At 36.7% G+C, this 19237-nt stretch overlaps 2 long non-coding RNA genes across 3 annotated transcripts; one reads left to right on the top strand and one right to left on the bottom strand.

The window, feature by feature from the left end:
- Positions 1-4407: 4407 nt before the first annotated feature.
- Positions 4408-8919, top strand: LOC137049143 (uncharacterized). 2 transcript variants are annotated; one of them, XR_010899558.1, is made up of 4 exons: positions 4408-5107; positions 7040-7124; positions 8273-8411; positions 8589-8919. It is a non-coding gene; the product is annotated as an uncharacterized lncRNA (long non-coding RNA). The 2 variants fall into 2 exon arrangements; XR_010899559.1 differs by having other exon boundaries at positions 8592-8916.
- On the bottom strand, positions 6476-17528 carry LOC137049144 (uncharacterized). The gene is made up of 3 exons (XR_010899560.1): positions 17326-17528; positions 9150-9256; positions 6476-6814 (listed from the first exon to the last, which is right to left on the bottom strand). It is a non-coding gene; the product is annotated as an uncharacterized lncRNA (long non-coding RNA).
- Positions 17529-19237: the final 1709 nt, after the last annotated feature.

Below are 19237 nucleotides of genomic sequence, written 5' to 3'. Positions count from 1 at the left end.
TAACTCAAAATTTCAATTTCAATGAACTCAAAAATTTAAGGCAACCAGGTAACTTTTTTTCTAAATAATTTTTTACAGTGTATATATGTTGTCAAACCAAAAATGATTCAGACACCAGATGTAATTTTTTTTATTGGTGGGCACAAGACACTAAAGTTAATTTATTACACTACAGACTGAGCATAATGAAGCATTGCCATTGGGTGACCTAAATTATTATCATCTACTTGTGTAATTAAATTTTAGCAGCTAACAGCTGATTGTTGATTGTAAAGTTATCTGACATTATCAAGATGAATGTGTTCTGACAGTTTAACTCTTCTTGTCTTCTTGAGTTCTTGTCAAATTTTATTACCATTTTCTAAACTAAAGCGAATAAACTGTGATAATGTGAGAAAATGTTAAAGGTGTCTGAATAAATTTCGGTTTGACTATGCACATACTAATTTCTATATTTTTAATATATAATTAATACATGTCACTATTAATTATATAATTTGTTAATAATATAATAAATACTTTGTTCATTGGCTTGAAACAATCATAATTGATTATAATTATATAATCTATTATAATCTATAATCTAATATAATATATAATCTATTATATAGTTAGAAATATTTCAACCAGTTGCATATTATATTACTAATATAAAAATACTAATGTATTACTACTATTTTTAATAATTACGATGAATAAAAATGTCAGTAATATATCAGTTATAAATATAACTATATATAATATATATCATATCAAATATAAATCAGTTTTTATCTAACAAATACAATAATTAATTAACCACAACATTTCTTGTAATGTTTAATTTAATTCAATTTATCACAATATGCATAAATTGACATTGTAATGTTGTGTTTATATTTTCTGCATATTATATATTAGTTTTGGGACTACAACAGGTGCAGTATTTGGCGCAGTTCACCAAACTTGTCAGAAAACGAATGGGTTAATTAGTCTGAGAAAGCTATGTGTAAGCGCAGCTGCTGTGAAGGCCAGATCTGACACTGCCAGCAGACACCACAGTCACCAAGCCAATAACCATGACAACCAGACTTCAAAAGCTCATGTTTTAAGTCTGGGAAATTCATGTTTACTTTTAAGTGCCATAAAAGACAATACGTCCATTCAATTTTAGTTTCATGAACTGTGACCTTTTGTGACCTCCACTCATGGGCATCTACTTATGCTCCATTAATTATAGCATTAACTCAGTGTGGGCCCAGAGAAGCCCCTCTGGTACAAGCAGTCAATAGGAAACGTTAGATCAGAGCAGTGACAAAGCTCCAGTCATGTCATGTGTGATTGTTATGAATGGTAGAGGGGAAATGTTTTGGGTGCTGTACAAAGGGTGATAAACACATGGGTGTTGGTCGTACTTCCTGGGCGTCTCTTTATGTCCTGAAATAGCAGCTGATAGACTCTTTGGCCTCTTAACACTTTAAGCCCAAAACGTTTAGAAGCTCATTCCATTGTTATGTGGAGAAGCAAATGTATTTTTTTCTTTCCAAACGCTTCTGTTCTTTATCTTACACTTTAGCTGAGATGTGAGCTGTGTGTGTGTGTGTTGTCAAGTGTAAATGCTCCATGATTCTCACAATTGTGTCGTAATGCCAGCAGCTGAGCAAATGTGGTGTTTATATTGGACTGCAAGTCCAGATGTTTTTTTATTTGATCTTTGTTATTATTATTTATGGCAAGAACCTGTTTGTGTGAGATACATGAACTCCACAAATAAATGCTGTGTCCATTATTTGACTTTACTTATTTATTTGACTTTTACAGGCCATTGGGGCGCTACACTATTTTTATAAACCTTTCTACATACATGAACTTCACAGATAAATGTAGTCTGTCTATTATTTTATGCTTGTTTAAAAAAAATTGACTGCAGTTTCGGCATTGTCTCTTTTATTTAATTTGTTTATTTGACTTTTGAGGCTGTTTAAAAAAAAATGTAAAAAAAAAAAAACATTTCTACTTACATGAACTCCACAAATGTAGTATGTCTATTATAATAAGTTTGTATTTTTACAGGTTTTTTTACTCAGCATTTTTGGCACTCTTTTATTTTAATCATGTTTTTTTTTTTACTCTATGGAAGCCTATTTCCGCTACTAAATAATAAAAAAAAGAGTAATTGCGACTTTTTATCTCAGAATTCAGACTTTTTTTCAGAGTTATAAAGTCAGAATTCTGTGTTATAAAGTCACAATTGCGTAATATAAAGTCACAATTCTGACTTTTTTCTCAGTCAGAATTGTGACTTTATTATCATGCAATTGCGAGTTTATAACACAGAATTCTGACATAACTCGCAATTGTGAGAAAAAAATTCACAATTACTTTAATTTTTTTAATTTTGTGGTGGAAATGGACTTCCATACTCAGGCGAATCTAGCCTGGCTCTGCCCTCCTACGTACTTCCGCTCAATTTTCATTTCGTCTGGGACTGTGTTGTTTTCTTAGGTTTTCTCCGAACACATTTTTACCGGTCCAATCAGCGAACAGAAATCAGCGAACAGAGGGAGTGGCTGAGAACGATGACGTTGATGTCATGGGCTAGTTTGAGTTGTAGTTCAGTAATGGCGTCGGAGAAAGATGCGAACGAAACCATTCATTCCGTTGTGGAACCGCTGCCGAATATCCAGAAGTTAAAGCCGGAACAATAACAAATTTTGCTGGGGTTTGCTGGTGGCCCTCCTCCCCAACAGGGGGAATTCGGGAAAAGTTTGATTTTCCAGCTCGCTCCATTAGTGGTTAAGGAGTTGGCTGAAACTTTATTCGGACAGTATTTGTTTCTCGTGGGGTCGGAAGGTTTTGCCATCATTTACAGGTGCTAGTCAGTTATTTTATTGCCGTCCGTTTCCCACCACCATAATTACTTAAAAATCAACTCGTGTGTTGACGTAATTTCTGTCCGAATCCACATCTCTGAGTTTTCAAGAATATATCACTTAAAAATTCACTGTTTATAATCCTTTTTAACCACTGCACAGCACTGTACGGTTGCACTTTGCTCTTATTTGGATGCATTTGTAGACTTGTATTTCTTTAAAATGCTGGCAAGTATTTACAAGAACAATATATTTCATTACCGCTCAAACAAATTAAAATAAAAGCACTTAAACATTTGAACTGGTCTGCTATTTACAGCAGCATTTATTATCATAACAAGCATATGACATTTTATTTACAGCATACAGTCATGTTACGGACCACGTGAGAAGCACGTTCCCGATCACAAAACTCTCCCGTCCACCGTGGCGTGAATAAATCACAATATGAATGCATGAGTTTTAGGTTTTATCACTGAGGTGGCCTGCACATTTATTTTCATGTGTAAAACAGGCGAGAGGTTATTAGCGATTGGTTATGGCAGATCCAATAGTTCTAAACTTCAACAGAGTACCTGGCTTCGCGGAAGTAAACGCTTGTCAATGGAGAGTGGCCAGACTCTCTGTACAAATTAAATTAGCCTCTCTAAGGCTAAGCAGATTCTACACTCAATTGAAAAAATCATAAGTCAAATAAATAAATCGAGTTTATGACAGTTTCTCAGTGATTTTACCTTTCAGTGTTAATGGTTCAGTTCAATTTCAGATCATTTGTGTTTGAAAAGTTAACCTCAGAAGAAAAGAATATAAAAACTCCACTTCACACATCCAGCTCTATCTTGTAATTTATAGAACTACAGAGAACTTTGGTGCGCTAGATTTTCAAGGGTGCCCTTCTGACACACTTCGCAGAGCGGCGAGTGACGGAACGCATGATAAACAGCTCGGGGGTCGCAGGGCTGGAGGTTGGTGCTCTCACGTCTGGCTTCACGCCTCCCATCCATCGTTAGCAGAGTCGCGCGAGGGGTTTGTCAAAGGGAGAGCGCGCGCTAGCCCTGCCTCATTAAAGAGCCACAATGGTAAGAGCATTCCAAGAATGCGGGGCGCTCATTCACTCTCCCTCTTTAGATGCATTGAGACTGCGTGCCAAGCACTGACAAGGCAGGGCGAAGCCTCCCTCATGATGAATATGATTTCTAAAGCTTTTTATTGAATTTATCTTGAGACTTATTGCATGCTTTATTCAGATATGTGGAACTGTCGTACTGTCCGCTATAGATGTCAAGCGTTTGCATTCCATGATCCAGTTATCTGAAATTATCATGTTTTGTGAATTTTACGTAAATACATGCATTAATTCACACAGAGGACAGGGTGTTGGGGGACATTTTTGTTTTTTAAATTAATAGTTCAATTAATTTAAATGAAAATGTAATTAAAATTGTTACCCACCCGTCATTTGAAATTAAGGCATTGCTAATTTTTCTATAAAATTAGCAAAATAACAGAATTTTGTTTTACTTAGTTTAGTTTAAATAATTTGGGGGGGGTCATACCATATCTAGGCTCAGAAAATCATGGAGACAATTCCAAAAGAAAAAACTTTTTGGAGTGCAGGTGCAGTACCATTTTACTTAAAATAAAATAAAAATAACTGCCTGCTACATAACTTTGTGAACCATGGAGCCAGGAGAAATTTGTTGATTGTGCTTACTAAATTAAATTGTCAAACATTTATTTAACTTTTTTCTCTTCATCTTCATCATACATCATGTCATACTCCCACATGGGGAAAGTCTTTAGCAGAGTTTTGGAGGGATGATTTGTGTTTTGTCAGTAAGTAAAGATAGTAATGGTAGAATGATAAATGGACAGACTCTCACACTCTCAGAGGCACAGGTGGTCTACGTGCATTAAAACTCAAAAGTTGAAAAGGGCAGAGGAGTACAGGCAGCACAAGAATGTAGCGGACTCAAACCAGGGTTGACATGTCAGACATTCTGCACGGTGTCTCTGAATGATCAAAATAACATTTGCATAATCTTGCCTGTGTTGCTTGAACTCTCTTTTACTGTGAGATAAATGCATGTGTGTGAGAGAGTATCCTTGAAAGTGTGTGTGATTTAAGAGTTGACATGACACAAAACACTCTGCACCTCCTTATCAGAAGCCTGGTACCAACCGGAGTCAATCCCCGGGAGAAAAAGCAGCACTGGGTGTGTGAGAACTCGTTTGAAGGAGTAACTCCTCCAATGGTATGATCTAGTTTATTTTTCTCATCTCCTGCTGACAGTACCACTCTCCACAAAGCCTTTGTTTATTTCAACCTCTTTTCACACTCAAAGCACTTGTTTACGTTCGCTGTGTTCGGTCAGTCAGATCAGTGGTTTGACTGGACTGCAGGAACAAGTCTTATAGAGTGTAAAGAAATGTCTGATTTAGAAACCTTTGATTATTGTGGAAGCATCAAAAAAAGATAACTTGGTTACACATTTAGAGCACCTTGCTGGTGAAAGTATTTTTAGATATTCTGAAGAAAGATGTTTGCTCTTGAAAAGTTGCTGCTATGCTGTTGTAGGTTGTTGCTACACTGTAAAAAATTATTTAAAAAATAAGTTACCTGGTTGCCTTAAAATTTTGAGTCCATTGAAATTAAAATTTTGAGTTAATACAATTAACATTTTTGGAGATTCGACAATATATTAAAATATAATTCAAAGATTGTGTAAGCATATTGGGTAATTGTGTGTGTTTTTATTTCTGATGACGCAGTGAAACATGCCAAATTGTGCTATTTTCATGATTTATCAAATTTTTTTATGTGGTTCAGATACAATTATATTTTGAGATTCTATTTATTAAACTAATTTCCTTCATTGTATCAACTCAAATTTTTAATTTCAATAAACTAAAAATTTTAAGGCAACCAGGTTACTTACTTTTTTAAGTTAAACCAACAAAAAAATTTTTTTACAGCGTATCAACTCAAAAAAAAATTTTGGCATCCAGGTTATTTACTTTTTTAAGTTTAACCAACATCTTATTTATTTTTTATTTTTACAGTGAATGTGGTTTCTAATTGGTCCAAGTGAAAAGAGTGTGTGATATTCTATCTAGTCCATAGATATGCCTCATCCAATGCAAGTCTATAGGGTTGATTCAATTTTAGCAAAAGTCATAATCTGATTTGTTAAAATCCCTAATATGAGCAATATTAATAATAATACGTGCCTAAGAAAGACCCACTGATTATGAATGAGGCCCTTTGTATGGAGGACTAGGAGTGCAATAAAAAGCTTTTATATCACATTTTTTTATAAAGCATTGACACATTACTTTTCTTTATCCATTACAGTTTATAAAATATTATTTTTGTTACATTTGACTAAAATAAAAAACTTTATGTATATAATGTTTATATACTGTAAATCAACTTATAAGTGATTTATTAATTATTTAATTGTACTGTTACAGTTTTAAATATATATTATACATTTAAAAGTGGTTTATTCACTTACATTTAATATAATTAAATCCTCCACAGCTTTCAGTCTAGACAAATAAAATCGGCAATTTAACACAAATGTTCTTGAGTGCATTTATATTCAAATGTATCTTGGTGTTGGCAAAAGTGACATTTAAATTGTGACGCATCATGAGATGCGGTCACTATTCCAAGATCTAGGCTGGGAACATTTGCCAGGAACAGACTCTTAACTTCTCCGAGTAAACAATCAGTGTGTAGGTGTTTAGATATGACCTTTGACCTGTAGAAGGATCATCTATCTGCCTCTGGTCTGATACCCCAAAGCCTGTAGATTATCTCAGAATGCTACTGTAGAGCCTCCTGCTGAGGTGATGGAGCCAGGACAAGAGATCTACACCCGCCCTCTTCATGATAATGTGGCTCTCTCGTTGGATTTGGTCACTTTTGATGGGTCCCTGTCCCCGTCTGGGTATGTCTGAAAAGAAGGATGCAGTTGGTCTGTGTTATTATTAGCCTGTCCCGGACTTTACAACATCATTGTGACCCAAAGGAGTTTTTAAGACTTCAAGTGCACAATAACTGAAGGAGGTCACAAGAGGAAGGAAAGAGCAGGATGAAGTGGAAACATTTTTTTTTATTGTGGGGGTGGGGGGTTCAGACGCTCATCAGTCAGATTCAGAAACGTTCTGTTTATTCACAGATTGGGAGTGGCACAGGAAGCTGCCAACGGGAGCTTCCCCAGAAACAGTTGTTGGCCGATCCCTACATTTCTATAGGAGGAAATGGTAAGTGTGGGCGTGGGCCTGCCAGAGGCCACTTCCAGTCTGCTCCTTTGAGGTAATGCACAGAGTCAAAGAGGAACTCACGTAAGACATATCCATTAGAAGAATGACTGCAGTCTACACTGCTCAAAGAAACGATCGATCGGTCACATTCCACAGACTTCAATCAGCATCATTTGTGATGACACCGCAGAATGATTCTTTAGATTTCGATTCTTTCTTTAGATTTTTTTTTTAAGTGAGAATGAACATCACACAATGGCAGTAAGATTGTTAAAGCCCTTAAATTAGGAAAAATATCTATTTTGAGCTGTAAACTTGTCTAAATTGTCATTTAATACTTTTATTTGCAAAGATGCAGTAAATTGATTAAAAGTTACAGAAAAAACTTTTATGTTAAAAAAGATTTATTATTCACATAAATGCTACTCTTTGGAACATCAAATAATCTTAAAGAAAATTATCTCAAATATTACGCTGGACAACTGTTCAACATTCATAGTAAGATATGTTTTTGAGCGCCAAACCAAGATTTTAGAAAGATTTCTGAAGGATCATATTCAATATTTTGGTAAAATGCCTACATAAATGAAAATAAATTAATAATTGCTTATATCATAATTTGTATAATGCATTTCAGAAATATGGTAGACAGGTGTGGCTTCCTGGTTCTCCTTGGGATGAAATTATGGAGAGGAAGGGAGGGTTATGGAGGGATGATAGAGGAACTATCGGAATGATTGAGGTAATAGCTATTTATATAGTGCCATTAGCTTTTCCATAGCCATTTCATTTCCATTTTATGCACAAGCACCCCCTGAACTATTGTTTAGGAAGTTCACTTTAAAGCACTGTTGGTAGGTTTAAAATGGGCTTTAGATCTCTCAAACGCACGCACACACACACGCACAAGCACCCAGCTGGCACCTTTAATGCTCTAGATTTAAGCCATATAAACCCTGCCATGGAAATACTTCCCCGTCCATTCCTTTTCTCTGCCGGTGCATGTTTTACACATTCCATCTCTGGGAAATCTCTGTCTCTCCCCCGTCAGTCTTTCTCCCATAGTATCAGGATGCTCTGATTACTTATCCTTATAATCTGCATAGAATGCCAGTCTTTTGAGATGCCTTGTGTTTTTTTTCATCTAGGGGACCCTTTGGCTCAGTGTATCTTTATTTGAAAGGCAGCACATCCCCCACAAATGTCTCTCTCTCACTACGCCCTGACCTTGGGATCTATGTGCGGAATTCTCCCCTCATTTATCTGTGCAGGCCTAGTCCTCTTCCTGTATCCTTTTATTTTTCACATTCCTGATCCTAGTACTGTGTATTTCTAAATAGCATCAGTATAACCCTCAGACATGCACATAATTGAGCAAACATCTTTAATGAATGATTTTACCAAAAACAGAAATTCTACATCATGTCATCCTTAACATTGTGTTTTTCTTCCATGAAAAAACAGGAGAGGTATGTGAAAGGTAATGACTGGATGGGCGGACGAATACTGTGTTCTGAATTGAAAGTGGCGCCACCTGGACCAGCAGATCATGCTTGGATTTAAGATGCAGATCCAACTTATCAAATTTAATGTCAACTGAATTTTAGCAGTTGAAAGTGTCAGTAAGGATTACCATTCAATTGACAATAATTTTAAGTAAAGTGATTTGTTTGGATATTGCTAATTGCAGTAATGGTTTATATATATGTTTAATTTTGGAAATGACTCTACTGCCTAATGAATGTTCATATGTTGTTTTGTGATGTCATAACCACTGTACTTACCACTTTCTGAAACAAAGAAACTCATAAATGAATTAATTGAATGGCTTGCCTTTTTTCTTTATAAGTTTTAAGTCCACCTTTGGCTTGAAGTACATGTTACTAGTAGTATTATTTGCCTACAGAGATCAGTATTTTTAATTCCAAAGTGAAAACCGCATTTATACGGGTAACAAAGAGTCAATTCCAGGTAGTGGCTATTTTGCTTTTAAGAATGTAGGCCCCATCCTGAGTGTTCACTCACAACAGATTGGACTGCTTATCCTTAACATAAGAGCTGCTGGGATGCAGGGATACAGAATCCAGGGCAGTCATGTCTTGATTGTCCGCTTTTGCTTTCTCATCTGTAATCTATAAATAAAAGCATTAGAGACGTTAATATACATCAGATGTTTTTTATACAGACAAACAATTTTATAGAAATTATAAGATGACTCAACCTGCAAAAATGTGGGGAACAAAATACTGCATTACAAAACAATAAAATGTAGTATGTGCTGTGGCTCATAGATTTAACTCTTGTCTGTAGTCTTGGTTCAAATTTGACACTCTTTACCATATAAAATAATGCTCTAATTTAACTCTCTAGACTCAGTGGCACAGGAGATAACACTGACTTTCAATAATTTGATTATAAATCTCATTACTGTTGGCATTAAATTGTAAATAACACTGTGGTTAAAATATAACAGCTAAAATATTCTTTAAAAAAACACTTAAAACACAAGCTCAGTGGGAAATTCAAATACCACAATTGTCGAAGTGTTAATTATGCTGTTGATAAAAACTAATTAAAACTAAGAAAAGATTCACAAGACCTGTGGCTCAGTGGATGATCACTTTCCTATCATATATGAAAGACTGGGTTCAAATTCCCCACTTCCTAATGTTTTTCAGTATTTCAAACAAAGCTCTCAATAAAACCCCTTTCAAACTACCGATTCAACAATACTCAGTGGCTCAGTAGTTAAAGTGCTGGCCTTTAATCAAGGAGACCCAGATTCAAATCTCTTATGTTTAATTGTCGCCAGTATATTTGGCTAAATACACATTCTTTCATGCTGAGGTGGTGCTAGAGACATGGGTTCAAATCCCATTATTGCTTACGCTTAATTGTTGCCATTATACCAAAAAAGGGGCCAAAACACCAGCTCTCAGTGTGAAAGCCACAGTGGCGCAAGTGGCAGAACACACGTTTTTTGATGCTAAGATTGTGCTGTAGACATGGGTTCAAACCCCACTATTGCTACGTTTAATTATTGCCAGTATATTTGGCTAAATCAATGTTCTTTGATGCTGAGTTTGTGCTGGAGACATGGGTTCAAATCCCACTATTGCTTACGTTTAATGTTACCATTATATCAAACAAAGTAGCCAAAACAGCAGTTCTCAGTGTGAAAGCCACAGTGGCGCAAGTGGCAGAACACACGTTCTTTGATGCTGAGGTTGTGCAGGAGACATGGGTTCAAATCCCACTATTGCTTACGTTTAATTGCTACCATTATATCAAAGAAATGGGCCAAAACACCAACTCTCAGCGTGAAAGCCACAGTGGTGCAAGTGGCAGAACCCACATTCTTTGATGCTAAGATTGCATTGGAGACATGGGTTCAAATCCCACTATTGCTCACGTTTAATTGTTACCATTATATCAAACAAAGTGGCCAAAACACCAGTTCTCAGTGTGAAAGCCACGGTGGCGAAAGTAGCTAGACACACGTTCTTAGATGCTGAGGTAGTGCTGGAGACATCGGTTCAAATCCCACTATTGCTTACGTTTAATTGTTACCATTATATCAAACAAAGTGGCCAAAACACCAGTTCTCAGTGTGAAAGCCACAGTGGCGCAAGTGGCAGAACACACATTCTTTGATTCTGAGATTGCACTGGAGAACTGGGTTCCAATCCAATTATTGCTTACGTTTAATTGTTACCATTATATCAAACAAAGTGTCCAAAACATCAACATTCAGTGTGAAAGCCACAGTGGTGCAAGTGGCTAGACACACGTTCTTTGATGCTAAGATTGCACTGGAGACATGGGTTCAAATCCCATTATTGCTTATGTTTAATTGTTACCATTATATCAAACAAAGTGGCCAAAACACCAGTTCTCAGTGTGAAAGCCACAGTGGCGCAAGTGGCAGAACACACATTCTTTGATTCTGAGATTGCACTGGAGAACTGGGTTCCAATCCAATTATTGCTTACGTTTAATTGTTACCATTATATCAAACAAAGTGTCCAAAACATCAACATTCAGTGTGAAAGCCACAGTGGTGCAAGTGGCTAGACACACGTTCTTTGATGCTAAGATTGCACTGGAGACATGGGTTCAAATCCCACTATTGCTTATGTTTAATTGTTACCATTATATCAAACAAAGTGGCCAAAAGACCAGTTCTCAGTGTGAAAGCCACAGTGGCACAAGTGGCAGAACACACATTCTTTGATGCTGAGATTGCGCTGGAGACATGGGTTCAAATCCCAATATTTAATATTTTGCCCACAGCAGTTCTACAAAAACCATGACACAGTAGGAACATCCTAGATCTATTTCATCATACAAACATCAGAGGGTGATTATTTGAAAACTTCAACAATTCATTGGTTCTTCTTAAGCTGTCATAGAAGATGCAAAAGCAGCTGACATTCAGCAAGCAGCCTAAATAAAAATTCAGGTTAAAAACACCACTGGGAACCAGAAATCTGGTTTTTACTCCATGTTTGTGTGCATGTTCAAACACATTAATAACACCACATTGAATTTGTCATAACATGAATAAACACACAGAGGTCTGCTATAATATATCAAAAAACATAATGATGTATCAATACTAAACTATCTAAAATGAAATAGCAAGTGCAAAGAATACAGACTTAATAAGGATAATGCAAGAGACATACAGATCTCTGAAAAAATTAAGAGACCACACAACATTGAGAAATCCAAGTTAAGTGGTCTCTTAATTTTGTCCAGAGCTGTATAATGCACTGTACAAGGATACTTACTGGTGAGTCGCGTACGCGATTACTGCTTTTTATCGAAGCGTGTCACTTTTATTTGTTGATGAGCTCAATTACGTGTTAGTTAGTGACATTATAATACTTTCACAAAGCTGTCATCCTCAGGATATGCGTTTATATCTGTTTACTACTTAAACAATACAACGTCATGTCGTTAAGCACCCGAAGCTGCTTGCGCCGCCTAGTGGAGCGTTTGGAAAACTGCACTTCAGTTTCTACCACACAATCATAATAGAATTAGAATGGCTGCAGTTTCAAAGGTATTTAATATTTGCTCAGTGGCTATATTTTAGAAAGGTCATACATATCTGAACATATTCATATACTCAAGCAAACGTCCCCATTTCTTCTATTAAATGTGCATAAGCCAAATCACCAAAGGCTCCCTCTTGTGGTCAAAAAGTGTATCGACAATATATCAAACGAGTGTCGACTGTACGAGTGTAAACAAGGTGGCCAGTCGAAGGTGAGATTTAAATGTCACGTATTTTTCAACAAATGTATCGGTTTGTCAGGCTTCGACCAGCAGAGAAACGTGGATCTATATGAGTTTCAGTGAATGAACCAGATCAGCTCTCAACTGAAGGGGAAAACTTGTGTTGTGTACTTGTGTTGAACTCAAAAGCACATGCTCAAAGCTAAACACACAAAAACACAGGACAAAAGACAAAACTTTTAGTCGGGAAAAGTACATGTGAATTTGTTTTTGTTTATTTAAATGGGTTTGAATCAAACGGACTGTTAAATGACATTGCCTATATTATTATAACATAATGCTAATGTCTTTAGGTGTCTCTTGGAGATAATCTTGCTACTGATTGTCATAGCAGGCAGATTCAGGAGATCTGATGGATTCACCGGCTCCTCCTGGAGGAGCATCTGATACTGAGCAGTTCTCGATCCTCGTCCTGCTCGGAGTCTCTATAATCTGAAGCTCTGGCATATGATGGAGGAGGGCGACAGTGAGCAGGGAATATATTCACCACTCAGATCAGATGTTGGTTTGGGGGAACAGGCTGTAAAGTCAGCCTAACTGATCAACACAGAAATAGAAAGTCAAATGTCACTGTTTTAATAGAGCTTAAAACATTACTGGTCAGAGGGATTGACCACTCTTTGTGCTTTTATTGGTTATTTGTATGAAGCCTGTATCAAAGCAACATGCATTATATATAAACTACAAACTAATCACTGCTATAACAACTAAAACTAATGTTTCTATTGATTAATATTACAGGCACAGGAGTGAGATCTGATCAGTGTGTCAGCTTCCCCTTGTGGACATTAAGTGTGTCTGCATTTCCATTTAAAAATAGCAGAATGTGCAAACTGCAGGGATGTCCAATGACCAATCCTGATCCTGGAGGGCCACTGTCCTGCAAAGTTTAGCTCCAACCCCAGTTAAACACATCTGAACCAGCTAATCAAGGTCTTAATAGGGATACTAGGGTGTGTTTCAATCAGCTCCCTAGTTCAGTAGTCAGGGCACTGATCAGGACAGAAGTCAATGGGCTGATTCCCTGATCAGTGCCCTTATTATTGAACTATAGGGAGCTGATTAAGACGCTTCCCTAGAAACTTCTAGGCAGGTGTGTTGAGGAAAGTTGGAGCTAAACTCTGCAGGACAGTGGCCCTCTATACCGAGTTTGGACACCCCGGTGCGAAGAAACTCAAATAAAGCAGTGATGTGTAATCCTGATCCTGATGAGACACTTTCCTGAGTTTAGCTCCAACCTGATCAAAAACACCTGAAGCAGTGAATCAAGGGCTTCAGGATTACTAGAGACTTCCAGGCAGGTGTGATGGACTCTTTATCTCTAAATTAAATAAAAACTATTTGAATGAGCAAATAATGTTAGTTACAAGTGTGTATCAGTTAACAGAATAAAGTTCCTAATGACATTACAATTGCTATTTGCTTCAATATTTCATTATATTAATAAAATCACATCCAAAACACCCTTCACACATGCTCTAACAGATTCAGAGGTCAAATCCCTTGATTGCTTGTTAAAAGGTTGCAGTAATTAATGCTGTTGCTAAATATAAAATCTAATGACCCTTAAATCAGACTGGAGCAGAGGATAATTCTTTGTCTTTACGTTTTAAAGTTTAGGTTAAAATCCTGCAATTTACATCATTAAATGAAACAAAGCTCTGAATAAAACCTGACACAAACCAACCACAGACTCAACCTGGCACAGAAGAGAAGTCTTGGTGTTTTAATCTTGGATTACTGAGAGATGGATGGGTTCAAATACCACGTTTGTTATGTACAGTTTTTCATTATTTAATACAGAGCTCTCAATAAAGCCCAGTCCAGAACACCAAACACATCAGATTCAGTGGCTCAGGAGTTAAAGCATTATACTTTCATCTTACAGAACTGAGGTCAAATCCCACTATTTCTGGTTAAATTATTGATGCTGCAGTTAAAATCAAAATCAAAAACCACCGAAGTCAAGAGAGAAAAGCACCATGAAAGCTCTGCTCAAAGCTTCCATCAAGAACAACAAACACTGCACAGATTTGGTGGCTCATGAGTTAAAGCGTTACACTATCATCTTGAAGACCCGAGTTCAAATCTTGCTGTTATTTGGATTTGGGCTCATTTTAAATTGTTGTTGATGCTGCAATTAAAATAATGATCCAAAAACACCAATACCAGCACTACACAAGCTCTGTGGCTCAGTGGATGATTGATCGTCTGTCATTCATGAAAGTCTGGGTTCAAACCCCACAAACATTAATGTTTTCATTATTTAAATCAAAGCTCTTAATAAAACCTTGTCCAGAACATCAAACTCTCCTCAGACTCAGTGGCGCAGGAGTTAAAGCGTTACACTCTCATCGTGGAGACCCGAGTTCAAATCCTGTTGTTACTTATGTTAAATTGTTATTGATGCTGCCGTTAAAATAATCATCCAAAAACACCAATGTCAAAACTACCCATCCTCTGCGGCTCAGTGGAGGATTGATCGTCTGGGATTCATGAAAATCTGGGTTCAAACCCCACTAACATTAATGTTTTCATTATTTAAATCAAAGCTCTTAATAAAACCTTGTCCAGAACATCAAACACTCCTCAGACTCAGTGGCTCAGCAGTTAAAGCGTTACGCTCTCATCTTGGAGACCCGAGTTCAAATCCTGCTGTTACTTATGTTAAATTGTTATTGATGCTGCCGTTAAAATAATCATCCAAAAACACCAATGCTAAAACTGCCCATCCTCTGTGGCTCAGTGGATGATTGATCGTCTGTCATTCACAAAAGTCTGGGTTCAAACCCCACAAACATTTATGTTTTCATTATTTAAAATAAAGCTCTTAATAAAACCTTGTCCAGAACACCAAACACTCCTCAGACTCAGTGGCTCATGAGTTAAAGCGTTACGTTCTCATCTTGGAGACCCGAGTTCAAATCCTGCGGTTACTTATGTTAAATTGTTATTGATGCTGCCGTTAAAATAATCATCCAAAAACACCAATGCCAAAACTACCCATCCTCTGTGGCTCAGTGGATGATTGATCGTCTGTCATTCATGAAAGTCTGGGTTCAAACCCCACAAGCATTAATGTTTTCATTATTTAAAATAAAGCTCTTAATAAAACCTTGTCCAGAACACCAAACACTCCTCAGACTCAGTGGCTCAGCAGTTAAAGCGCTGCACTTTCATCTTGGAGACCCGGGTTCGATTCCCACTCTTTCTTAAGTTAATTTGCTGTTGTGGAATCAGACAAAGTGGTCCAAACTGCAGCTCTCAGTGTGAAAGCCACGATGGCACTAGTGGCTAAACACACGTTGGTTGCGGACAAGGCTGCGATAGAGGCATGGGTTCGAACCCCACCTCGGTGTGTGGGGATCACACCAGAGAAAGAAAGCTGTGGTGACAGCAAAGTACCTGGGGCGGTACACCGATCAAAGGGCGGCAAAGGCGGATACCTGAGGTTCAGCACGAGACTGAGAACCCTGGGGCGGTATAACAGACTGGCTACACAGCCAAGAAAAACACGAACCGGAAACTATAAAGAGACTGGTGGAAAACACGGACCAACACATACCTGAGGCGGTAAAACAACCACCAAGTGAGATGAAGGCTGGATCAGAAGGAAAGAGAGGCGTGCCGGAAAGAAAGAGGGGCAGGCAAAGAAGTAAGAGGGGCAGGAAAGAAAGACAGAACACAGAAAAGAGGGAAAAGTCTTTTTTTTCTTCTTTTTTTAATATATATATAAAAAAAAACATGCACACAAAAAACCTGCAGCAGTGGATGGATTTGAACCCTGGTCTCCTACGTCAGGCTTGATTCTCACACCATGAGCTCTGACCACTGGACCACCACCATCTCACACTAACATTAGTCATTTTGTTTAATTTGAGGTAAACCCATAGACACACATTTAAAAAAAAAATCACATCTTAAATCCTAAAATTCAACAATTTTAAAAAAAAGAAAATTAGAATTTAAGTGTCTAAAAATAAACAAGTTGTTAAAATCAGATTTTAAAAGCATCTAAAAACAAATAAAATGTTGAAAATATTATTAATGATTAAAATCTGAATAAAAAAATATTTTATTTTTTTATTATTATTAAATTAACTGACACAATTATATACACCAGTAGAGCTGCACTGGTGGTTCATTAATCATAAAAACTGCAATGATATTACTTCAATTCTTTGCAAAATAAACAAACTAACAAAATTACACATTACACCAAGTGATGCAAAATCCTGATGGGTATAATTTTTCTTAAAACTAATGTTTAGCAAATACAGCAGAGTATATTATACTTTAATGCTGTAGCAATAATAATCTTTTTGGTTCATTCTACTGTTTTATTTAAACTCTCTCTGTGTTTCCGCCTCTGATTCATTTGCTGCAGGATTCGACTTGTCCTAAGCGACTCACAAATGAAGTGAATCGTTGTGAAGAGGCAAATATAAACACAACAGTGCTCAAATTACAAAGTTTAAGGCATTGCTTACAGCAGAATAAGATAGAATAGGGAGGGATTAAAGCAAAGTGAAAACACTTTTTGTTGTTTTTGTTTATGATGATGGAAAAAAAAAATGTTAGCCCAGTGTATAATTATAAAGATTTTTCTATTAAGAGTTAAAATGAGATTGTCCATCACAACAAGCAACAGTAAAAAGACAGGTTTCCTGAAAATGGATTGATATCTTATGGTTTCTACTAAACCACCGGTTCTTCTAAAGCTCTGTCAGTTCAGCAAGAAGTAACTCATGTAAACAAAGTCTGTGATAATAATCCTTTATAGCAAATGCCTTCAAACAAGCTTAGCTATTAAACAACAACACTTTTGGTTAAAGATCCCATGTATGTGTAGTAGTTATTTTACAAGAGAAATGCACTGTATAAAAAGGATACTTACAGGTGAGTCGCGTGACACCCGATTCCTGAACTTTACAGTTTTAATGACAGCCGTGTGTCGGTTTTGTTTGTTTGTGTGTTGTTGAGTAACATTAAAAGTCTGTCACTGAACTGTGATCTGCACAGGATCTGTACTTAAAACTGTCCACACGTGTTGTGAAACTGTGAACGCGTCGTGTTGTCAAGCACCTGAAGGTGTGTCAGGCTGAACGTGAAGCTGTGTACGCCTCCTAGTGTAACGGATGCAAAACTGCCCTTCACCTTGTGCATTACGACTTACAGACACACATTGCCAATAGACTTTTAGTAAAAGTTTGGTCACTGGCTTAATTCCAAAACGTCTAGCCTAATTTACCACTTAATCAGGCAAAATACCGTATGTTTAGGGTAAAAGATGTCAAGTGAAAAAAAGTGATCGTCAGCTCCCCCTTGTGGTCAATTAGTGAGTAGTGACCGGCCTCGAAGGCCAGTCGTAGAGGACTTGATTTGAAAACAAATCTGTTTTTTGGGGGATTCGACTAGCAAAACAACGCGGATTCTGCAGTTTCGGTAAATGTACACATCTCAACTGATGCGGTAACACCAGCACAAGTGTAACTACACATACAAAAGACAATCTTCTTGTTGTGGGGTTTCTGTGTTTGAAGTTGATGTTTATGTCAGTTATTTACAGTTTTTCTCAATAGCTAAAACACTAAAACCCACTGGATGAACAAAGTTCTCAGTTGCCTGAGAACTCATTTCGCTTATTGTGCAGTCTGTTGTCAATACCTTAACCATTTCACATGGTAAAACACAATTTGCAGATCTTACATTGAACACAACCACTCAAAACTGATTTAACCTGTTTCAAATGATGAGACAACCAATATAAGTACAGTGCATTGTAGGCTTTATACTGTACAATGAACAAATCATATTGCCCTGAACATTTTGCTTTCCATTTGTAACAGAGACGACTCAAAAGATTTTGACTGGTTGCAGGTTCATATCAACAAAGAACAAGAATTACAGTATCACAGAAACAAAGTACAAGTTTGTGAGATGCAGAGTACAGTACTGTAAAATAAAAATCAGACTAATCTAATTGAAATGCATGTCTATAGCACAAATTGTATTTATTGTGCGATGTATATGGCAAAATATTTTATGTGAATATGATATTGTGTTATGTGCACATACTCCAAACAGCTAAACCTATGGTGTGAAAATGCAAATCATATGCATGTGCTTTATAAACCACACAATAAATACATGTTATATGTGCGTGTTATATGCATGTATCCACTTTCTACACCACTAAACCCAAGCGTGTTATATGCAAGCGTCCCACTAGTGATGCGTATCATATGCACATAAAAAATATTTTTGCCATATAAACGATTTACAATTTTGGTTATATATGCATTTCATGAGAACGAGTTGGTAAAAACAGGGCTACAAGCAGGAAGAAACAAAAAAATTGCAAAGCAGAGTATGAATATCTGATCAATTTTAAGCTTCTATGATGAACATGTTTTCATTCATCAATGACAGAAAAATATGAAATTTGTTTTGAGATTAAAAATGTACTTCTCCCTGAGCACTGTTTTGAACAATGTGTTTTCTATTTTTTGGTGTATTGTTTACTGATTGCTTGATAGTGTTTATCATTTTGATCACTTTGCTTATGATTTGAGAGCAGTGTTTGATTTTGAACACAGGTAAAAACTGTTTTGAGGCAAAAGTTTCATTTTGCAAGAGGAGTCAGAGGTTTTGTGAATAGTGCTTGAAGAGGAGGTTTTGTGTTTACAGTATTTCACAATTGCTAAAACACATTTCTTGAAACCTTCACCCACATTCTTAAAACTTTAAACACAAAACCCAGTCTTTAAACTACATTCACAAAACCCCTGACTCTTCTGGCGAAATCA

This window comes from Pseudorasbora parva, chromosome 20 (genome assembly GCF_024679245.1).
Source record: "Pseudorasbora parva isolate DD20220531a chromosome 20, ASM2467924v1, whole genome shotgun sequence".
NCBI lineage: Eukaryota > Metazoa > Chordata > Actinopteri > Cypriniformes > Gobionidae > Pseudorasbora > Pseudorasbora parva.
The sequence above is the reverse complement of the archived record's forward strand: the minus strand, read 5'-3'. Positions and strand labels throughout refer to the sequence as shown.